The sequence below is a fragment of the Pongo abelii genome, chromosome 11, assembly GCF_028885655.2.
Source record: "Pongo abelii isolate AG06213 chromosome 11, NHGRI_mPonAbe1-v2.0_pri, whole genome shotgun sequence".
NCBI classification, from domain to species: domain Eukaryota; kingdom Metazoa; phylum Chordata; class Mammalia; order Primates; family Hominidae; genus Pongo; species Pongo abelii.
This window is the reverse complement of record NC_071996.2, coordinates 70,825,668-70,833,556: the sequence shown is the minus strand read 5'-3', so window position 1 is coordinate 70,833,556 and position 7,889 is coordinate 70,825,668.

The following is a 7,889-nucleotide window of genomic DNA, read 5'->3' as shown; positions in this document are numbered from 1 at the left end:
TTATTATTATTATTATTATTATTATTATTATTATACTTTAGGTTTTATGGTACATGTGCGCAATGTGCAGGTAAGTTACATATGTATACATGTGCCATGCTGGTGCGCTGCACCCACCAACTTGTCATCTAGCATTAGGTATATCTCCCAATGCTATCCCTCCCCCCTCCCCCCTCCCCCCACCCCACAACAGTCCCCGAAGTGTGATGTTCCCCTTCCTGTGTCCATGTGTTCTCATTGTTCAATTCCCACCTATGAGTGAGAATATGTGGTGTTTGGTTTTTTGTTCTTGCGATAGTTTACTGAGAATGATGATTTCCAATTTCATCCATGTCCCTACAAAGGACGTGAACTCATCATTTTTTATGGCTGCATAGTATTCCATGGTGTATATGTGCCACATTTTCTTAATCCAGTCTATCATTGTTGGACATTTGGGCAGCCAAAAAACACATGAAAAAATGCTCACCATCACTGGCCATCAGAGAAATGCAAATCAAAACCACAATGAGATACCATCTCACACCAGTTAGAATGGCAATCATTAAAAAGTCAGGAAACAACAGGTGCTGGAGAGGATGTGGAGAAATAGGAACACTTTTACACTGTTGGTGGGACTGTAAACTAGTTCAACCCTTGTGGAAGTCAGTGTGGCGATTCCTCAGGGATCTAGAACTAGAAATTCCATTCGACCCAGCCATCCCATTACTGGGTATATACCCAAAGGACTATAAATCATGCTGCTATAAAGACACATGCACACGTATGTTTATTGCGGCATTATTCACAATAGCAAAGACTTGGAACCAACCCAAATGTCCAACAATGATAGACTGGATTAAGAAAATGTGGCACATATACACCATGGAATACTATGCAGCCATAAAAAATGATGAGTTCACGTCCTTTGTAGGGACATGGATGAAATTGGAAATCATCATTCTCAGTAAACTATCGCAAGAACAAAAAACCAAACACCGCATATTCTCACTCATAGGTGGGAATTGAACAATGAGAACACATGGACACAGGAAGGGGAACATCACACTCTGGGGACTGTTGTGGGGTGGGGGGAGGGGGGAGGGATAGCATTGGGAGATATACCTAATGCTAGATGACGAGTTGGTGGGTGCAGTGCACCAGCATGGCACATGTATACATATGTAACTTACCTGCACATTGCGCACATGTACTATAAAACCTAAAGTATAATAATAATAATAATAATAATAATAATAATAATAAAAAAAGAAAATTAAGAAAAGTTTTTATCTGGGTTAATAAGAATAGCACCTTTATGATGCTGAGATGATCCTTAAACCTGACGTATTCAGAGGAAGGGAGTTTGGAGCCAAACCAGTCTCCTCATTCATGTAAATCTTGGGGAGGGCACTAGGTTTTTAAAAGTGCTTCAGATGGGGAGAAGGAGCTTGCCAGCTGTGGGCCTGTTTGCCTGCAAATACTTCCTTTAACGTCTTCCTACTCTTTTTTGGGTACTGACCGGGGGTGGCTATAAACCCAATTTCCCAGGCTCCATGGCTGCTGTTGACAGCTGGGTTCAGCCAGTGGTAGGCACTAGAGAAGCCAGGCTCCCTCTGCCTTGGGAGGTGCTCTTCCAGCAGCTGCAGGGGGAGGGGAAGGAGGGATCCGGGTAATCAGGCCCAGCGTGACAGCAGTCACCCTCTGGTGACCTTGTGCCACTATACTACCCCCTCCTCCTTGGGTCCCTCCAGCTTGAGCGTGGTAGAGGCTTCCTGATGTTGCTAATATTTAGGTTGCTTTAATGGCCACATTTTGACGTCTTAGCTTTTTTATTTCTGTGGGTAGACAATTCTCTGCATCAAAGATGCTCTAGTCTAAATATTCAGGAGGTTTCTCTTTCCAGGTTAAACTTAGGCTGAAACATCAGTTACCAAGTGGATTACATAGCGAAACAAAAAACCTATCTGTTGTACAGACTTTGAGAAATTTCCACAAAATAGACTGCAGGTGCCACACAATTGTGGTGAGGGCTGTCCCAACTCAATGCACACCACATGTGAAAAACAAGTTTAACTTGAAAGTAAATAAGAGTGTGTCCTTCAAGAACAACACTGACATTCCCCACTTCACGCAGGAAGGGCTGGAGGCAAGAGGGGTTTCAGGAAGTCTGTGTGGGCCCAGATGAGTCCAGCACTTTCTATAGGGAGTTTTCCTCTAGCTAGGACTGGAACAGAATATGCAGGTGCCCTTGGCTGTGCGGAAATATTATGCCCCATTAAACTGAATTTCTATTAAGCATCTATTTATAGAAGAGAGTAAACACCCCGTGAATAAAAGACAGAGAATGGTAGCAGCACGAAGTCTCTTTTCTCTCCTCCCAAGCATTTGGCTCTGGTCCAAACTCACATATCCTGCTCCGTAAAACAAAGTGCCTTGGTTAACCTAACATTATTCCTTGAATAGTAGTTTAGTGATCAACTAGTTGTTGTTTGAGACAGAGTCTCACTGTGTCTCTCAGGCTGGAGTGCAGTGGCGAGATCTCAGCTCACTGCAACCTCTGCTGCCCAGGTTCAAGGGATTCTCCTGCCTCAGCCTCCCAAGTAGCTGGTATTACAGGCACGTGCCACCGCGCCTCGCTAATTTTTTTTTTTTTTTTTTTTTTTTTGTATTTTTAGTAGAGATGGGGTTTCACCATCTTGGCTAGGCTGGTCTTGAACTCCTGACCTCGTAATCCACCTGCCTTGGCCTCCCAAAGTGCTGGGATTACAGGCGTAAGCCACCATGCTCTGCCCGTGATCAACTGGTTTTAAACATACAAATCCTTTGGGGATTTTATCTCAAACTTTACGTTTCTTAACAAAGAATTCCTTCTAAACACATACAGTACTCCTTTTAAAGGAGGTCTTGGTAAATGCATTTCCTGGATTAGATTGTATTATTGATCCCAATTCCTTACCATTTCCTGCAACTACATTCTTTTCAAACCCTTGATGTCAGTGGACTGTCTTCCCTTCCCTTGATTTTGAACTAATTATAGGACTTGTGGCGAGTGATTCTTGGGCAGAGTGCAGTGTGCCTGTTCTGAGCTTAGGCCATAGGGGACCATGAATCTTTCTGCATTTCCTTTTGCATTTCTGCCTTCACCCTGCTAGCCCACTGGGCCAAAGAGAATAAGAAACAAGTGGAGCAGAGTTGCCCCATCAGCTGATCCACAGACTTAAGAGCAAACCCAGCCAAGATTAACAGAGCCAGCCATCTAACCCAGCATAGATGCCAACCCCACTACCCAGAAGGCACATAAACAATAGTAAATAACTATGATTTTTAGCCACTAAGTTTTGGGGTGATCTGTTATGCAGTAGTAGATATGTTACCCCCTTATATATTGGTAGCTCAAACACCTGCCCTGTTGGTTCATCCCCTAATCTAGCTTGCACTTAGGTTTACACATGGTAAGGATAGCAGTGTCAGGAAAAGAGTAGGGACCCCTCTATGGCTTACTGCTAATGAAGGCAACTGTATGAGGCAAAGAAATGGGATAGTGGCCCAGCTATCTTCATGCTGCTACAGGGACATAGTATACAAATATCCTGCCATAGCTCCCTCTGTATCACTATGTTTCCAGGGAATTTGGACCTCTAAGCCATGTGAAAAACACAAAGACTGTAACATTACGTGTTCTAGATTTAAGACTTTGCAACAGAAATCCACATAGAGACGAGGCAGAATTGGTTCCAACACCTGACTGATATGAATTATTTATAAAGCTCATATAAGTTTGGTAAACATGTGTAAGAGTGAATCAAAATGTTCCATGCTTAATAAGAAATACATAGTAGCTAGAACGGTAAATTAATTAACACAAATTTAGGGAGTTCATTTACAGCTTAAGTTTGGTAAACATGTAGTATTGCCTTTTAAACATAAGTCTCTGAAGGACATGTAAAGGTTACTTACTGTGGCTGGGATTATCTGGAAGACCAAAGTAGAACTACCAAAGCAAAGCTAAAGCTAACTGAACTATAGCTGTGGATACCAGAACACTTTTGGCTTGGAGGTAGTAGCTGGGAAAATAGATCTTCTGCACAGGTTGGGGAAATGCACATCCCAATCTACCCACCTGCAAGAAATGAAGCACTCTCCTTTCAGTTCGGTAGTTCCTTTCTTGCAGGTGGTTAGATTGGGAGGTGCCCAGAATACTCTGTGAAGTAACCTTACTCTTGTGAAAGGGTAGAGAACTTGTAGCAGCCTTAGGACATGAGGATAGTAATATTTAGCATCCAGCTGTTGTGAAGATTACTTCAAGCTGTTGTGAAGATTATTTAAATGGCACGTGTGAATCCTTTAGCACAAATCTTGTCTTATAATAAATGCACAATAAACACTAGCTATTGTGATTAGCAGTATAACTAGAATCTCTTCTTTAGGATGATGAGAGAAAATCATCAGATACAAAAACGTATATAACATTTTGAACAGCTGCAGCCAATCTGAATCATCACAGTAAGTTGTTCCTGAAGAAATAAGAAGTTTGGAAACTTCTAATGTATGCTTTCAACAAGATTGATAAAGACAATACATTGATAAAACTATGACACATAACCATGAAAAGGAAAATAATTGAGAGTAGGAAAGAGCTCTTGAAAATGCAAATCGCAGCTGCTAAATTATACACAATAAGAAGAAATAAAAGCAAATGAAATATGATAAAACTTTGATTCAGGGAATTAGGAAACATGTTCAAGAAATTTTCCCAGAACTTCAAAAGACAAATTCAAAATGACGAAAAAAAAAAAAAAAAGGTTAGATGCTGGAGCAGTAGCATCTGCTTGTAGTCCTGGCTACTCAGGAGGATAAGGTGAGAGGATCACTTAAAGCCAGGAGTCGGAGGTGATAGTGTGCAATGATGACACCTGTGAATAGCCATTGCACTCCAGCCTGGGCAACATAGCAAGACCGTGTCTCAAAAAGCAAATAAAAGAAAGGTAAATATGTTTTCGTACGTTTAAAGATCATTTGTATTTCTTTCTGTTCATATCCTATGCCTGTTTGTTAATTGGGCTGTGGGTGTTTTGCTACCTAATTGCTGGCAACCCTATATTGGAGAGGGAATCATATTTTGTAGTGTTAGCTGCAAAAAATTTTCTAATTTATCACATATACTATTCTAGGCAATCAAAGATTGGTCCATAATAAAAAAACTGAACTATGGACAGTGTAGTTTAACCATTAACAAAATAAAAATGTCAAATCACCAAAAGGGGAAAAAAGCAAGGATCCTAACACGACATAGTAAATAATTTTTTAAAAAACAGCAAGAAAGCATAAAATATATTAAAAAAGAAGGGAAACCATGTATATCCATTCCTTAATAAATACAAATAACTTGAAGTTAAATAATAAAGATCTTCATATTGAGTCAAAAAATCATGTCCAAGTATAACTTGTTAATAAAAAGGTGAAAAAAAAGTTATGTGTGAGAGTAAAACAAAGGAAAAGTGGCATTATTAGTATCAAACTAGAAATTGAGAAAAAAATCATTAAATGGAACAAAGAATCATTTTATATTGATTAAGGGTAGAATACACAACAGAAATACAGTATTAATTTCTATAAACTAAATGATATAACTTTAAAATATGAAACTGACAAAACCGTTAGTGGGAATATTTAAACATACCTCCATCTGTTTTTATATATCGAGTGGACAAAAATTAAATAAGGAAACAAAGAAACTGAAAAAGCAAGTATAAGTACAAAGACAAATTTTTGAATAAACTCTGCCAGAGTTCAATTTTTCCATATGTATAAGAGTGAATCAAAATGTTCCATGCTTAATAAGAAATACATAGTAGATAGAACGGTAAACTAATTAACACAAATTTAGTGAGTTCATTTACAGCTTAAGCGAGCAAATTAAATTTCTTAAAACAAATATTTTAGTAATGTGCTGGTAAATATTTTACAACCAGCTCTCTAGGGTAAGAGAAGAGCTGTGATTTTTAGCATTTGCCTATTTTGGTGGTGTCAGTAATATTCCTACTCTGGATGATTTCAAGCTAATAACATGAAGTCACTGAAAACAGAGTTGGGAAGATATATTCCTCACTGGCTTTTGCAGGCTGGTGTGAGTAGGCTTTAGCACACAACTAACACATTTAAAGACAAGTGAGCAAGCACATTTTCCTATAATGAACAAGTCTAACAGCCTTCTAGTCACTCAAGCTTCATGGATAAATGGTCCAGTCTTGGGAGACACAGCAAAAACTTTATAATACATAGTTAAGTATCACAAAAATCCACTTGCCTTTATCATGAAACATAAAAACAGAAACTGATTATAATGCTAACAAAAAACAGAGAATATGTAGATTTAAGACCAAATAATATCACTGCTACCCCTAGCTAATCTCTGATGGTGTTCTTTGCTTATTGTATCTCCCTGGTCACAAAAATGGAAATAAAAAGTAAGAACAATTTCAACTTATCACTTAAGTACTTATATCTACAGATTATTCTCTTTTCAAAGCTTCTGATCAAATTGTAACCTGAAATCTATCATTTTTTTATTCACACACACACACAATTATACTCTACTGAGTATTCATTTCCTTTGAATATGAATTCTTGGTCAATATGTTATTTAATAATCACAAATTGTGAAAAAATTGAGAGAGGACATGATGAGATTGAACTTAAATGTATAGAAATATAGCTATAAATGTCTACATGATTGTTTTAGTTTTTTGGTGGGGGAGGAATATGGTAAGGAAAGAAATTTAAAAAGAATCATATAACAGATGTGGAAACGATGAGTAATACCTATCAGGAGAGAAATGTTTTAGGTTAATGATAAGCACATAAATGTATTTGCTTAGAGGGTTTATAAGCATATAATTATGTAATTATGTACACAAGCATATTATGTACTATGTGGCAACAAAAACAGAATGTACTAAATTAGTGGATTTATGAGAGCATGTCTTGGTCAATTAGATGTTTGAAGGCATTGACAGGATCTGAATGTTTACAATCCTGTAACCACAAAAACGAGACAGTTGGAGTTCGTCAGTTTGGAACAAAGGGTTCTTTTGCTAAGACTTAACTTTTTAGATACCTCTTCCAATTGCCCCAGTGATTTAGTTAAGATTAGGTTCAGCTGGCCGGGTGGGGTGACTCACGCCTGTAATTCTAGCACTTTGGAAGGCCCAGGTGGGCGGATCATTTGAGGTCAGGAGTTGGAGACCAGCCTGACCAACATGGGGAAACCCTGTCTCTACTAAAGATACAAAAAAAATTAGCTGGGTGTGGTGTTGCATGCCTGTAGTTCCAACTACTCGGGAGGCTGAGGCAGGAGAATCGCTTGAACCTGGGAAGCGGAGATTGCAGTGAGCTGAGATCGATTGAGCCACTGCTCTCCAGCCTGGGCGACAGAGTGAGACTCCATCTCAAAAACAAACAAACAAAACAAAACAAAACAAACGAACAAAAAAAGATTAGGTTCAGCTGCAAATGACAGAAAACCTGAACTAACAATCAACTAAACAGGAGAGAAATGAGTACTTCTTTCTTGTAGAGCTCTAGACAGGTGGTCCAGAGTTTGCATGGCAAGACTTTTCATGGTGACAGATACCTGGACTCCTTCTACTTGCTTCTTGTGTGTGGCCTTAACTTTATGGTGCCAGGTATGGTAACTCATGCCAAGCCACCAAATGGAGGAAAGAGAGAATGGGAGACAATGGGTGTTTGGGAGCTGTCTGGTAAGGAAGGTTCCTGGAAAGTGCCATACTCTACCTCCTTCTAAATCCCATTGATGACAGAATTAATCTTAGCTGCAATGGAGGCTCAAAAATGTTCTATTTATTTCTGACTTCCATGGACTCAGCCAAATATTTTATTATTGTGAA